Source organism: Ornithorhynchus anatinus, chromosome 2 (genome assembly GCF_004115215.2).
Source record: "Ornithorhynchus anatinus isolate Pmale09 chromosome 2, mOrnAna1.pri.v4, whole genome shotgun sequence".
NCBI classification, from domain to species: Eukaryota; Metazoa; Chordata; class Mammalia; order Monotremata; family Ornithorhynchidae; genus Ornithorhynchus; species Ornithorhynchus anatinus.
The window spans coordinates 63,582,754-63,599,016 of NC_041729.1; the positions used below are offsets into that span (position 1 = coordinate 63,582,754).

General features: G+C 50.0%; 1 protein-coding gene across 1 annotated transcript in view; it reads left to right on the plus strand.

Moving 5' to 3' along the window:
• Positions 1 to 16,263, plus strand: part of MSLN (mesothelin) — a 51,327-nt gene that overhangs the window by 282 nt on the left and 34,782 nt on the right. The window lies entirely within an intron of this gene.

Below are 16,263 nucleotides of genomic sequence, written 5' to 3' on the forward strand. Positions count from 1 at the left end.
GGCGCGCCCGAAGGGGGCTTCTTGGCGAACGCGCATGCGCGCGCCTTGGGTGGCGGGCAGCCTCCGCCGCCTACAGAGCGCATGTGCGGGGGCCCAACCCTGGGAACTGGCCAATTCACTCTAGTGGGGTGGAGCAGGCTTATAATAATAATAACAACAATAATAATAATGACATTTGTTAAGCGCTTACTATGTGGAAAGCACTGTTCTAAGCACCGGGGGAGGTACAGAGTAATCAGGTGGCCCCACTTGAGACTCACAGTTAATCCCCATTTTACAGATGAGGGAACTGAGGTACAGAGAATAATCATAATATTGGTATTTGTTAAGCGCTTACTATGTGCAGAGCACTGTTCTAAGCGCTGGGAGAGATACAGGCTCATCAGGTTGTCCCTTGTGAGGCTCACAGTTAATCCCCATTTTACAGATGAGGGAACTGAGGCCCAGAGAATAATAATAATAATGACATTTGTTAAGCGCTTACTATGTGCAAAACACTCTTCTAAGCGCTGAGGGGGATACAAGGTAGGGTTCACGGTCTTCATCCCCATTTTACAGAGGAGGGAACTGAGGCACAGAGAATAATCATAATGTTGGTATTTGTTAAGCGCTTATGATGTGCAGAACACTGTTCTAAGTGCTGGGGGAGAGACAGGGTCATCAGGTTGTCCCACGTGAGGCTCACAGTCTTCATCCCCATTTTAAGGATGAGGGAACTGAGGCACAGAGAATAATAATATTCATTCATTCAATATTCAATAGTACTGATTGAGCACTTACTATGTACAGAGCAATGTACTAAGCGCTTGGAATGTACAAATCGGTAACAGATAGAGACAGTCCCTGCCCTTTGACGGGCTTACAGTCTAAGCGGGGGAGACAGACAAAAAATAATAATAATGTTGGTATTTGTTAAGCGCTTACTATGTGCAGAGCACTGTTCTAAGCACTGGGGGAAATACAGGGTCATCAGGTTGTCCCACGTGAGACTCACAGCTGATCCCCATTTTACAGATGAGGGAACTGATGCCCAGAGAAGAAGAAGAATAATAATAATAACATTTGTTAAGTGCTTACTATGTGGAAAACACTCTTCTAAGCGCTTTGGGGGATACAAGGTAGGGTTCACGGTCTTCATCCCCATTTTACAGATGAGGGAACTGAGGCACAGAGAATAATAATAATGTTGGTATTTGTTAAGCGCTTACTATGTGCAGAGCACTGTTCTAAGCGCTGGGGGGGGATACAAGGTGATCAGGTTGTCCCAGGTGGGGCTCACAGTCTTCATCCCCATTTTACAGATGAGGGAACTGAGGCCCAGAGTGAAGTGACTTGCCCACAGTCACACAGCTGACAAGTGGCAGAGGTGGGATTTGAACCCATGACCTCTGACTCCCAAGCCCGGTCTCTTTCCACTGAGCCACGCTGCTTCTCCAAGTGAAGTGAGTTGCCCAAAGTCACACAGGTGGCGGAGGCGGGATTAGAACCCATGACCTCTGACTCCCAAGCCCGGGTTCTTGGCAAATAGTAAGGGTTTGACAAGTGCTAATAAAAAAAAATGAAGTCACTGAAACTTCTCTGTTCTTCCTCAGTTAACTCATCTGGAAAATAGGGATTAACTCCCCCTCCCTCCGATTTAGACTTTCAGTCGAACGTGGGACAGGAACTGCGTCCAACCTGATTAACTTGTCTCTCTCCCAGCTCTTAGCACAGTGATTGGCACGAATGCCATCAATAAAAATAAGTAGCTTACAGTTTAGCGGGGGAGACGGGCTCTAAAAATAAATTACAGAAAGGAGGAAGAAGGGAAAGGACAGCTGAATCTATTTTTAAGGGCAAACAATCCAGGAGGGAGTGTCAGGTCACGCATCAGTTATTTCACATACCACCCGCATGGATAGGATCTTACCGTCAATAGTAGGACAGTCTTCCCGGGAACAGTGAGGTTTTCCGGAACAACAGAGTCACGGTAATGATGGACTTGTCTGGGGTAGTTGGATTTTTTGTAGAAGCGGCACGGAAGAGCGGAGAGAACCCGGGCCTGGGAGTCAGAGGCCCTGGATTAATAATAATAAAAATATAATAAATAACGGTCCTTGTTAAATGCTACGGGCCAAGCAACGTTCTAAGCGGCGGGGTTGATACAAGGTAATCGGGTTGCCCCATGTGGGGCTCACCGTCTCAATCCCCCTTTTTACAGATGAGGAAACCGAGGCCCAGAGAAGTGAGGTGGCTTGCCCAAGGTCATACAGCAGACAGGTGGCGGAGCCGGGATTAGAACCCACGTCCTCTGCCTCCCAAACGTGGGTTCTTGCCACTAATAATAATAATGATAATAATGTTGGTATTTGTTAAGCGCTTACTATTTGCAGAGCACTGTTCTAAGCGCTGGGGTAGACACAGAGGAATCAGGTTGTCCCCCGTGGGGCTCGCAGTCTTCATCCCCATTTTACAGATGAGGTCACCGAGGCCCAGAGAAGTTAAGTGACTTGCCCACAGTCACCCAGCTGTCAAGTGGCAGAGTTGGGATTTGAACTCATGACCCTGGACTCCAAAGCCCATGCTCTTTCCACTGAGCCACGCTGCCTCAGGCTGCTTGGCTGATTTTACTCCTGGCTCTGCTTCCACTATTATTATTGTTATATAGTAAGTGCTTAACAGATACTATAAAAAACCCAAACAAAAAAAATGGGGCTCTGTAGTCCCCGATTAGACCGTGCTCCCGTCAAAGGGCAGGGACTGTCTCTAACTGTTACCGATTTGTCCATTCCAAGCGCTTAGTACAGTGCTCTGCACAGAGTAAGCGCTCAATAAATACTATTGAATGAATGGTGAGCAGTAGGGAGGAGCCATCAGTAGCCCTTCCTCCTCTCTCTCCTCCTCCCGGCCCCCACCCGACCACCTCATTGTAGTAGCTATAGTACTTATAATGTTGGTATTTGTTAAGCGCTTACTATGTGCAGAGCACTGTTCTAAGCGCTGGTGTAGACACAGGGCCATCAGGTTGTCCCACGTGAGGCTCACAGTTAATCCCCATTTTACAGATGAGGGAACTGAGGCACCGAGAAGTGAAGTGACTCGCCCACGGTCACACAGCTGACAAGTGGCAGAGCCGGGAGTCGAACCCATGACCCCTGACTCCGAAGCCCGGGCTCTTTCCACTGAGCCACGCTGGAAATGGCTAAACTGGCCAGTGGTGATAATAATGGCACAACTGTTAAGCACCTATGTGCAAAGCACAGTGGTAGATGCAAGGAGATAATAATAATAATTATGATATCTGACTACGTGCCAAGCACTGTTCTAAGCACCGAGGTAGGTACAAGGTAATCAGGTGGTCCCGCGTGGGGCTCACAGTCTCAATCCCCGTTTTACAGATGAGGTAACTGAGGCACAGAGAAGTTAAGTGACTTGCCCAGGGCTACACAGCACACAAGTGACTCCCAAGCCACCAGGCCACGCTGCTTCCCACCCAGATCCCCTTCCTCCCGTCCCCTCCCAAAGCCCAGATTTGGGGTGGGCTGGAGGTGACGGCATTTGGGGGGGGAGAGGCGAAGGGTGGGAGGGTCTGGCTCCCCTCGGGCCTCTCCCTGCTCGCAGTCCCCTTCACCTCTCCTTCGCCCTGGACCGAACCTCCGGGCCGGGCCTGGGCAGGCGCCCAAACCCTCACCCGTGTCGGGTGGCAGGGGCTGTTTCTGGGCCATCGCCCGGAGAGGCTCGGGAGGGTACCCGGGCCACGGGAAACCAGTCTTGAATTGGTAACTCAGTCCGCTGGTGCTCCAGGGGCGGGGAGAGTCTGGGTGGACGAGGGTGGGCGAGTGTGGGGCAAGAGAACCAAGTCCCGGGGGCGCATGCCCGCAGCCGGGCAAGAATCCCTCTCAGGAGAGGTGGGGCCTCAGTCCTACCCTGTGTCGGGAGGGAGGACCAGCTGTTACGTCCAGGAGGAAGAACCAAAACAACACTTAGAGGAGCAGAGCCAAATGTAATAGCGAACCACCTTTTCTGGTAAAGGAACCCCCGCCACCACCCGTGACCAAAAGCAGACCGTCCCCACCCTCCGCGGATCAAGGCGGGGAGAGAAGGGAGTGGGACCAGCGGGAATGGGAAGAGCAGAGGGTGGCCTAGGAGGATATTAGTAGACGCAAGTGATAGGAATAGCAAAGCAGCAAGAGTAGCAGTTGGCCAGTCAGTTGTATTTAATGAGCGCTTGCTGTGTGCAGAGCACTGTACTGAGCGCTTGGAAGAGTACAATATAGCAATCAAAAGACACATTCCCTGTCCACCACGAGTTTATAGTCTGGCGCGCAGACAGACGTCGATACAAGTAAAGAAATTACCGATATGTACATATGTCCTGCGATGAATAAAGGGAGCAAGACAGAGCAACGCTGAAAGGAGTGGGAGAAGAGGAAAGGAGGGCTTAGTCGGGGAAGGCCTCTTGGAGGAGATGGGACTTGGATAAGGCTTGGAAGGAGGGGGAGAGTCACTGTCCGTCGGATAGGAGGAGGCCATTCCAGGCCGGAGGCGGGATGTAAGCGAGAGGTCATCGGCGAGATAGACGAGATGGAGGTTTCGAGAGAAGGTTAGCGTTAGAGGAGCGAGGTGTGTGGGTTGGGTTGTAGTGGGAAAATGGGGAGGTGAGATAAGAGGGGGCTGAGCTCGCCTTGTGTGCAAAGCACTGCTCAAGGCATGGGGGAAAGAACAAGAAACAGACACATTCCCTGCCCACAGCGAGTTTATTCATTCGTTCAATAGTATTTATTGAGCGCTTACTATGTGCAGAGCACTGTACTAAGCGCTTGGAATGGACAATTGGGCAACAGATAGAGACAATCCCTGCCCGTTGACGGGCTCACAGTCTAATCGGGGGAGACAGACAAAAACAATAGCAATAAATAGAATCAAGGGGATGTACATCTCAGTAACAAAATAAATAGGGTAATAAAAATATGTACAAATGAGCAGATGAGCACAGTGCTGAGGGGAGGGGAAGGAGCAGAGGAAAAGGGGGGGAAAGGGGGCTTAGCTGAGGGGAGGTGAAGGGGGGGCAGAGAGGCATCAGAGGGAAAAGGGGGGCTCAGTCTGGGAAGGCCTCTTGGAGGAAGTGGGCTCTCAGTAGGGCTTTGAAGAGGGGATGAGAGTTAGTTTGGCGGAGGTGAGGAGGGAGGGCGTTCCGGGACCGCGGGAGGACGTGGCCCAGGGGTCGACGGCGGGATGGGCGGGGACGGGGGTCGGGGAGGAGTTGGGCTGTAGAAGAGCGGAGCCTACGGGGTGGGTGGGAGAAAGAGAGAAGGGAGGAGAGGTAGGAGGGGGCAAGGTGAAGGAGAGCCTTGAAGCCTAGAGTGAGAAGTTTTTGTTTCGTGCGGAGGTTGATAGTTTACAGTCTGGAGGGGGAGACAGACCTTAATATAAATGACTAGATGAACTCCAAATATGTACATAAGTGCTGTGTGGCTGGCTACACGCAGAGTACTGCATTAAACTGTACTGACGAATTGTACTTTCCAAGCGCTTAGTACAGTGCTCTGCACACAGTAAATTCTCAATAATTACGATTGAATGAATGAATGAATTAATTAATTAATTAATGAAAGTGTTGTGGGATGGGGAGACCGGGGGGAAGAGCAAAAGGAGAGAGTAGAGGTGACGCGGAAGGGAGGGGGGGCTGAGGAAAATAATAATAATAATATTGTTGGTATTTGTTCAGCGCTTACTATGTGCCAAGCACACTGTTCTTAGCGCTGGGGTAGATACAAGGTAATCAAGTTGTCCCACGTAGGGCTCAGCTTAGTCTGGGAAGGCCTCCTGGAGGAGGGGTGCCTTCAATAGGGCTTTGATGGGGGGAAGAGTGATGGTTTAGCCGGTTTGAGGAGGGAGGGCATTCCGGGACAGAGGTAGGACGCGGGCCAGGGGTCGACGGCGGGACAAGCGAGATGGAGGCACAGTGAGGAGCTTAGCACCAGAGGAGCGGAGTGTGTGGGCTGGGATATAGAAGGAGAGAAGGGAGGTGAGGTAAGAAGGGGCAAGGTGATGGAGAGCTTTGAAGCCAATAATGAGAAGATATAGAGGTTGATAGGAGATTTTGGAGGAGAGGGGTGACATGCCCTGAACGTTTCTGCAGAAAGATAATCCAGGGAGCCGAGTGAAATGTGGACTGAAATGGGGAAAGACAGGAGGTCAGGAGATCAGAAAGGAGGCTGATGCAGTGATCCAGTCACGATAGGATGAGAGATTGTACTAACGTGGTAGGGATTTGGATGGAGAAGAAAGGGCGGATCCTGGCGATGTCGTGAAGGTTGAGACCAACAGGATTTGGTGACGGATCGGGTATGTGGGGTGAATGAGAGAGCGGGTTCAAGGATGACACCAAGGCCGCGGGCTCGTGAGACGGGAAGGACGGTTGTGCCTTCCACGGTGACGGGAAAGTTCGGGAGAGGACAGGGCTTGGGAGGGAGGACGAGGAGCTCTGTCTTTGAAGTAGTAGCAGTTGTAAGTTAAAAGAGGAGTAGCAGTCAATGGTCAAATTCAGTGAGTGCTTACCGCATGCAGAGCACTGTACTAAGGGGTGGAGAGAGTGCCACACAACAAGATAGAGACACGTTCCCTGCCACAACGAACAGCAGTAGCAGCAGGAGTAGCTACAGAAGTAGTAGAGTCGAAATAGCAGCAGGAGCTGTAGTAGCTGTGGTACAGAAGCAGCGGGGCTCAGTGGAAAGAGCCCGGGCTTGGGAGTCAGTGGTCATGGGTTCAAATCCCCGCTCTGCCGCTTGTCAGCTGTGTGACTTTGGGCAAGTCACTTCACGTCTCTGTGCCTCCGTTCCCTCATCTGGAAAATGGGGATTAAGACCATGAGCCCCACGTGGGACAACCCGATCACCTTATATTCCCCGCCCCCCGGCGCTTAGGACAGTGCTTTGCCCATAGTAAGCACTTAACCCATGTCTTATTTACCTTATCTTTATTTACAGTAGCAGTAGCCCCAGTAGTAACAGGAGTATTAGTAGCTGTTGTAGTAACAATAGCAGTATTATCAGTAGCAGCAGCAGGAGTAAGCGCTTAAATTCCAAAATTATTATTATTATTATCAATAGGAGTAGCAATAATAATAACTACAGTACTTGTTAACCGCTTAGTATGAGCCAAGCACTGTTCTTAAGTATTGGGGTAGATACAAATTGATCAGATTGGACACAGCCCCATCCCACAGGGGGTTCACACTCTTAATCCCCATTTCACAGATGAGGTAACTGAAGCCCAGAGAAGCGAAGTAACTTTCCCAAGGTCACACAGCAGACATGTGGCAGAACGAGAATTAGAACCCAGGCCTCTCTGACTCCCAGGCCTCGGCTTTCTCCACTAAGCCACTTGTCAGCTGTGTGACTGAGGGCAAGTCACTTCACTTCTCTGTGCCTCAGTTAGCTCATCTGTAAAATGGGGATTGACTATGAGCCTCACATGGGACAATCGGATGACTCTGTATCTACCCCAGCGCTTAGAACAGTGCTCTGCACATAGTAAGCGCTTAACAAGTACCAACATTATTATTATTAAACCACTACTAGTGTGCTTTGCACATAGTAAGTGCTTAACAAATGTCATTATTATTATTATTATCACTACTTAGTAGTAGTAGCAGTAGTTGTTGGAGGAACAGTAACAGTAATAGTGATAATATTAATAGTGGTATTAGTAACAGCAATAGTAATAATAATGTGGATATTTGTTAAGCGCTTACTATGTGCAAAACACTGTTCTAAACGCTTGGTGGGAGACAAGGTGTTGAGATTGTCCCACGTGGGGCTCACAGTCTTCATCCCCATATTACAGCTGAGGTCACTGAGGCACAGAGAAGTTAAGGGACTTGCCCAAAGTCACAGGGCTGACAAGCGGCGGAGCCGGAATTAGAACTCATGACCTCTGACTCCCAAGCCCGGATTCTTTCCACTGAACCACGGTGCTTCTCAATCGTATTTATTGAGTATTTAATAGTAGCGGTGGTATTTATTGAGCACTCACTTGGAGGAGCACGTTGTCCTAAGTACAGGGGAAAATCCATCAGAAATACAAAAAACTTGCCCTGCCCACAAGGAGCTTCCAGTATTGATGGTGGTGAAAGGAAAAAATCAGTGTGTGTATGTGTGGGGGAAGGGTAGGGGGGAAGGGCTGGCAGGGGCAGCTCCAGGGCAGCTGAGAGTCGGGGGCGTTGGGTAGCCAGGAGTCACCCAGGGAAGCGGGGGACCACCACCGGGCTGGGGGATCCAGGAGGGTTTTGGGTCCGGCAAAGCCAGCATGTCGGGGTGCAGATGCTGCAATTCGAATGGCTGCCCGGGAGACCCCGCGAACCTGACACCTCACCAGGACGGGCCGCTCCAAGCCTGCCGGCATCGCCCGGCCCCTCCTCTCGCCCAGCTCTGGAGGCTGCCCTGCCCGCCCGGGCATGCGGGGGTCGGTGAGGGCGGAAGGCGGCAGGACCTGAGAGAAGAAAATCCCCATAAGCCAACCTCCGGGAGTGGACTTAGAAAATTCCCCAAGGAAGGAAGGGACGGACTGGGTGGCATCATTATTATTATTGTCATTACTATTGTTATTATTATAGTTGTTAAGCACCTACTATGTGTCAAGCACTGTTCTAAGCACTGGGGTAGATTCCAGTTAGGTCGGATAGAGGCCCTGTCCCACTTGGGGCTCACAGTTTAGGTAGGGGGGAGAACGAGTCTTGAATTTCCATCATTCTGCAGTTGAGTAAAGTGAGGCAGAGTGAAGTTAGCAACTTTTCCAAGGTCACACACAACAAACAATTGGCAGAGCCAGGATTAGAACCCACGTGCCACATGCCAGGTACACATCAGTTGCATGCCAGCGACACACCAGGAACGTGCCAAAACAATAATAGAAATAATCACGGTGGTGTTGGTCGAGGGTTTACTATGGGCCGAGCACTAAATTAAGCACTGGGGTAGATAAGCAGGTCGGACCCAATCCCACACGCGCTCCCTAAGTGGGACGGAAAAAAGGTACTGACTCCCCATCTACAGATGAGGAAACCGGGGCCCAGAGGAGTTTAGTGACTCGCTCAAGGTTACACAGTCCCATCCGTCGATCCATCAGTTGCACAGTACTAAGTAGTTGGAAGAATATAATACAACAAGAATTAGCACACACGTCCCCTGACCCGTAAGGAGCTCTAGAGGACTACACAGCGGGAAAGTGGCCAAGCTGGGATGAGAACCCAAGTCCTCGGACTCATCAATCACGAGCCGATCCCACATCGACGACAGGCCAATCCCCCACCGGTCAGGTGGTGCTCATGCCACAAGCACGGGCCTATCGGAGGATTCGGGCACAGTCACCCTGCCCGGGGGTCCTGCCGAGGGAACACCAGGTGGATGCTGCCAGGGCAGCTGAGGTGGCAACAGAGGAAGAAGAAGAAAGAAGAAGGAAGAGGAAGAGGAGGCGGGCGGGAGCTTGACATACGTGACAGTCCCGATGAATGTGGGGCGTATGGTCATGGTCGGGGCGGGAGGGGGCTCTCAATCGAAAGCATTGTGCCAGGCCCCCCTCCTGTGGGCAGAAGCCCAAACTAAACAAGGGGGAAAGCGCAAGAGGGTAGAAGATACGAGTCCCGCCCTCCAGGCTGTCTAGCGGGATGGCCGCCTTCCGGCCCACGGTTGTGGGGGGAAGGGGTGTCCCTTCAAGGAGTGGCGGGGGGGGGTCCCCGAGTGGGGATCTCAGCAGATTCCACCCCCGGAGGGCGGGGGCTGGGCCCATTGTTTTAGCCCAGGAATTCCCCGGGGAGAGGCCGGTGCCGGAACCTCGGGCCAGACTGTGATGGGAACACGGGCACAATGTGGCTCCTGGGCCCCAGGCCAAGGCTGTCACCAACCCCTCACCCTGATGGACAGGTGGAATTTCAGGCTTTTCCACCCAGTCAGCCTCACCCCTTCCCTCCTAGCTGCCTCCCCAAGTGGACTGGGAGCAGACCCAGAGTCAGGGGTTGGGGCTGGGGGAGAAGGGGAGCCAGGGGTGCAGGGGAGCCGAGGGAACTGAAGCGGGGTAGGGGGTAGGGAGGTAGGGAAGAGCTAGGGGAGTTGGGGGAGCTGAGGGAGATGAGGGCTCTGGAAGAACTGGGGGACCCAAAGGTGCTAGGAGAATCAGGGCGGTTGAAGGAACTGGGGGAGCCAGGGAAGCCAGAGGAAGCAACTACCTCCAGGTCTCTTGGTTCTTTTGGCATTTGAAGCAGCGTGGCTTAGTGGCTGGAGCACAGGCCTGGGAGTCAGAAGGACCTGAGTTCTAATCCTGGCTCCTCCACTTATCTGCTAGGTGACCTCGGGCAACTTAACTTCTCTGTTGCCTCACTACTCTGGAAAATGGGGTTTAAGAGTGTGAGCCCCATGTGGGACAGGGACTGTGCCCAACCTGATTATCTTGTATCGGCCCCAGTGCTTAGAACACATAGTAAGTGCTTAACGAGTACCGTCATAATTATTAATATTATTATTAACCCACTGCTTAGTGTGATGCCTGGCATCCAGTGGACTCATTGGGTCCAACTCCTCCTGCCTCACCTTGACACACTCCCGCCCCATCTTCATAGACTCCCCCAACTCTGCCCAGTGGGGACAAAGCATGCCGACTCCCTTCACTGCAGCGCAGGTCAGGGCTCGCAGCGTGAGGAGAGGGAGGGCAGCCAAGAGCCACAGGCAGGGCGGCCTAGTGGAGAGAGGCTGGACCATCCTTTCCTCTCCATCCAAATTGCTTAGACATTAATGCAATCACTTATCCTAGCCCGCCTGGATTACTGTATCAGCCTTCTTGCTGACTTCCCAGCCTCTCCCCACTCCAGTCCCTACTTCACTCTGCTGTCCAGATCATTGTTTCACAGAAATGTTCAGGACATGTGACCCCACTCTAAAAACTCCAGTGGTTGCTCATCTACCTCTGCATCAAAACAAACACTTCTCACCGTTGGCTTTAAAACACTCCATCATTGGGCCCCCTCCTAACTCCCCTCAATTCTCTCCTACTACAACTTAGCCCTCACACTTCCTTTCTCTAGTGCTAACCTTCTCACTGTGCCTCCATCTCGTCTATCGCACCACCAATCCCTTGCCCGTGTCCTGCCTCTGGCCTGGAACACCCTCCCCTCTCAAATCTGACAATTACTCAACCCCACTTCAAAACCTTACTGAAGGCACATCTCCTCCAAGAGGCCTTCCCAGACTAAGCCCCACTTTTCCTCATCTCCCACTCCCTCTACTTCATCCTGACTCGCTCCCTTTTTCTCTTCCCCACTCCCAGCCCCCCCAGCACTTACGTACATAGCCGTAATTTTATTATTTGTATCGTCATCTGTCTCCCCACCTCTAAGCTTGTTGCGGGCAGGGAATTTGTCTGTTTATTGCTGTATTTTCTCAAGAGCTAAGTACGATGCTCGGCACACAGTAAGCACTCAATCAATACAACTGAATGAATGAATAAAAGCCCTCTGTATAAATTGCCCCTGAGGAACAGCATTTTGAAGCCAGAGGAGACCTATGTTGCCTGGTCTAACAATCTCCTCCACCCAGACTGTGGGATGCCAGCTCTACGATGGCCCCGCTAGGAAGACGAGGAGCCTGGAGGCTGGTTGTGCTTTTAAGTAAGCCCTCTAACTGTGGCACTCTCCGGAAAACGGGGAGCAGGACGGGTTCATCGTCTTTCTTAAGTAGACCCTATAACTAAAAGAAGCGTCACTAGCTATGGCCTCATCAGGACAACGGAGAGCCGGGAAGGTGGTCGCTTTGTGAGCAGACCCTATCTATATTGGCATCGTCAGGAAGATCCACAACATTGATGGTGCTCATTTGTAAGCAGACCTGCTCCTTAATATGGTGGTTCGTAAGCAGACCTGCTCCTTAATCCACTGTAAGCGCTAGTCTGGTAGATGAGCCATGGGAGCCCACCCGTTGTGCCCTGAATCCCTACTTCTTTGTGACACTCTTTTTGCTTGTGTGCCGGTGCAAGTAAAGAAATCTAGGTTTTTATTTTAAACCCCGGGCTCTGTCTAGTGCCCGGAGATTCTGGAACTCAAGTCTAATCGACCGGTGACGGCCCCGTGCAAGGCAGGGTCTGACTCTGAACTGATTGCATGGTGCATAACCTAGTGCTTAGTATAATGCTTGGCACACGGTAAGCATTTAATAAAGACCACAATCATTAATTGAATGCTGAGTGAGGGGCAGGGACTGCACTAAATACCACAATTATTATTATTATTATTGAATGACCACTGAGTTCTAGGGACTGTACTAGGCAGCCATGAGAATAGGCTCTGGCTGGACCAATGCCTGGGGAAATGGGGCAAAGGGGCATTTCTAAATTGAGGCAGTTTAGGCAGTGGGCAGGACTTAAGGGAGAGCTACCTCTTTAGCCTGCTTTCTGTATGCTTATTAGCATTATTAGGGTCTTGTCTCCTCCAAAGCCCTCTTTTCCCCAACTCCCCCTCCCTCTGCATCATCTAGGCACTTGGATCTATAATCCCCGTGTCACGCCCCCGACACCAACCAGGATCTTCCTGGACCGGGGGAGCCTCTGTGACATGTAATTAAAGTCAAACGCAACTCTGATCACCGAGGTTACTGCGATAAATATTTTACTTAGTCTTAACAACGTGCAAGGAAGTGACACACACACTCACGCCACCACCAAGGGTCTAGTACCGGTCTGTGGTCAAAGGAGCCCGTTCTGCCAGTGCTTCTTCCTGCTTCCAAGTGCTTATAGTAAGCACTTCACAAGTACCATGATTATTGTTATTATTATTTACTGATGCTTATTATGTGCAGAGTACTGAACTAAACACTTGGGGAGGTACTATACAACCAAGTCGGCAGACGTTCCCTGCTCACCATGACCTTAGAGTCTAGAGGGAGAGACAGACATTAAGATAAATACATTCTATAAATGTTTTCCAGTTTCTTCAGTGGTTCCCCACTCCTCGCCCATGTCAGGCAGAAAGTCCTGACCCTTGACTTTAGGTCACTCCCTCACACTCAGCTTGCTTGTCCACTCTCTTCCCAGTGTACGCTCTTTCGTTTCTCTCAAGCTCGCCTAAATACTGTGCCTCATGAAGCAGCGTGGCTTAGTGGGAAGAGCCCGGGCTTGGGAGTCAGAGGACGTGGGTTCTAATCCCGGCTCCATCACTCTTCTGCTGTGTGACCTTGGGCAAGGTGCTTCACTTCTCTGTGCCTCAGTTCCCTCCTCCGTAAAACGGGGATTAAGACCGTGAGCCCCACGTCGGACAACCCGATTAGCTTGTATCTACCCCAGGCTTAGAACAGTGCTTGGCACATAGTAAGCGCTTAACAAATGCTATCATAATAACAACTGCCTCTGACCCTTTGCCTCCCACCTTTTCTCTAGCCTGAAGCTCCCTCTCCCTTCTAGTTTGCCAGATTACAGCTTTCCCCAACTTCGAAACCTTTCTGAAATCCCACCTCCTCCAGGAGGAAAGAACATGGCCCTGGAAACCCGGGTTCCAGTGTCGACTCTGCCACTCGTCTGCTGCGTCGCCTTGGGCAGGTCACGTGACTTCTCAGTTTCTTCCTCTGTAAAGTGAGGGTTAAAATACCTGTTCTCCGTCAGTCAGTCGTATTTATTGAGCGCTTACTGTGTGCAGAGCATTGCACTAAATACTTGGGAGATAATAATGTTGGTATTTGTTAAGCGCTTACTATGTGCAGAGCACTGTTCTAAGCACTGGGGGAGATACAGGCTCATCAGGTTGTCCCACGTGAGGCTCACAGTTAATCCCCATTTTACAGATGAGGTAACTGAGGCACAGAGAAGTGAGGTGACTTGCCCACATTCATCCAGCTGACAAGTGGCGGAACTGGGATTCGAACCCATGACCCCTGACTCCCCAGCCCGGGCTCTTGCCACTGAGTCAGCATAAGATGCATTCCCTGTCCACAGCAAGCTTATAGGCTAGAGGGGGAAGCAGACTTTAATAGAAATAAATGATGATGATGATGATGAGGGTATTTGTTAAGTGCTTACTGTGTGCCAAGTACTCTTTTAAGCGCTGGGGTAGATACACGGTAATCAGGTTGTCCCACGTGAGACTCACAGTCTTAATCCCCATTTTGCAGATGAGGTAACTGAGGCTCAGAGAAGTGAAGTGACTTGCCCAGAGTCACACAGCTGACAAGTGGCGGAGTCGGGTTTGGAACCCATAGCTTCTGACTCCCAAAATTGTGCTCTTTCCATTAAGCCACGCTGCTTGTCACGACAAATATGTACATAAATATTATGGGCCTGGAAGCGGGGGATGAATAAAGGGAGCAAGAGGTGATGCAGGAGGGAGCTGAAGAGAAGGAAAAGAGGGCTTAGTCAAGGAAGGCCTCTTGGAGGAGATTGGCCTTCAATCCATCTTAGAATATGAGCCTCAGTATAGGACCGGGAGCATGTCTGATCTGATTATCTTCTATCTACTCCCAGTGCTTTGCACAGTGCTTGGCACACAGAAAGTTCTTAATACAAAGAACTAAAGTATGATCTCACTCATTGGCTTCTAAAGGCTTTCTATTTTGATAAGCCTCAATTGAAGGACAGATCTGTGCTGGGGTAGGAGACAGGTTAGTTGGAGGGAAGATCTTCCAAATCATCTTGTGAATTAGCCAAGTCAGAAATTTCTTTTAGCCAATATTTTACATTTCCGTATTCCTATTTGCATTTTAAATCCCTTATGTTTGTTTTGGATATTGGCCCCAAGAAGTATGGTTATCCAAGAGAAGAAAAGGGGTCTTTTGAAGTTAGGAAACATCCAATAAAGGGGGTCTCTTGAAGTTAGGAAAAATCAATTCATATTTACTAAATTTTTAAGTTGTAATTTAATTAATATTAATAATTTATATTTATGCCTGCCCCCCGCCAAAGACTGTAAGCTCTTTTTTGGAAGGTAATGTGTCTGTTTATTGTTGTATGTCCTCTCCCAAGCGCTTAGCACACTGTTCTGCCCACAGTAAGCGCTCAATAAATACAATTGGATTGAATCTACTTGAACTTCCTTCCAGCAAGAGGATGAGGAAGTATTTAACATAGAGACGTCATGGTCCAGCCCTCAAAGCACTTTCAATTTAGATAAAATTGGGCTGGGAGAGGGTCTGTTACCTCTGTTATATTGTACTCTCCCAAGCATTTTACTGCAGCGCTCCGCCCACAGTAAGCGCTCAGTAGATAGCACTGATTGATGGATACAGTGAGTAACGAACACGGAAAAGAAGCGTCAGTGAGTATGTGGGTACAACTGTTTTGAGAGAAGTGCTGTTGTCCACAGGAAAGTGTCCAGTTGGGCAGCTAATTAGGGAGATTTTTGTGCCTCAACGATACCTTTCTTATGGTGAAATTAATACAGACTAGTAGAATGTTACTAGGGATGTCCATAGCTTGCTATAGGTTTTTGGGGAAGAATCCCATCTCATAGCTTTTATTGTCTCGCACTGCAACTCAGCATCAAAAAATGTGTCCTCGAATTACCTTAATAGTGGATTAGAAAGTGAGCTTTTTTTGTTTTGGTCCTACAAATAGCCCTTTGTGGCCTTTTTAAAGAGCTTCCAAGATATTCAGGATAATCTATGTATTGGCTTCTCTGTGCCATTTTGAGGCTTCTCTGTGCACCACGAGTTGCTGATTTAGTCATGTGCTGGTCCTCAAAGGGATAATTTGCCCCAAATTCACATCTGTAGGGACTGGCTCTAACATAATCCATGAAGTACTATGCAGCTACCTGGCAAAAATCTGATCCTTTCCCGCTCCCATTGGGTGCCGGTATCCCATGTGTGTGGTGAAGTCCCAACTTGTGAATTGTTTCTTCTCACTCTGCCCATTTTCTTGAGCAGGGATTATAATGTTCGCGGTAATCCTTCAAACATCCTTCTTTTACGTGTATGTATTTCAAGTTCATTTCAAGAGTAGCAGCATGGCCTAATGGAAAGGGCTCAGGGCTGCGGTCTGATCCTGGCTGTACCACTTGTCTGCTCTGGATCTTGGGCAAACGATTTGTGCCTCAGTTACCTAATCTTTAAAATGAGGGTTAAATCCTCCCCCTTGCCCTACTGAGAGCTCACCTCCTCCAAGAGGCCTTCACAGCCTGAGCTTCCCCTTTTCCCTCTGGTCCTCCCCCTCTCCCTCCCCCTCCCCCCAGCACTGTGCTCATTTGTATATATTTTTATGACCCTATTTATTTGGTTAACAAGGTGTACATCCTCTTGATTGTATTTATCGTGA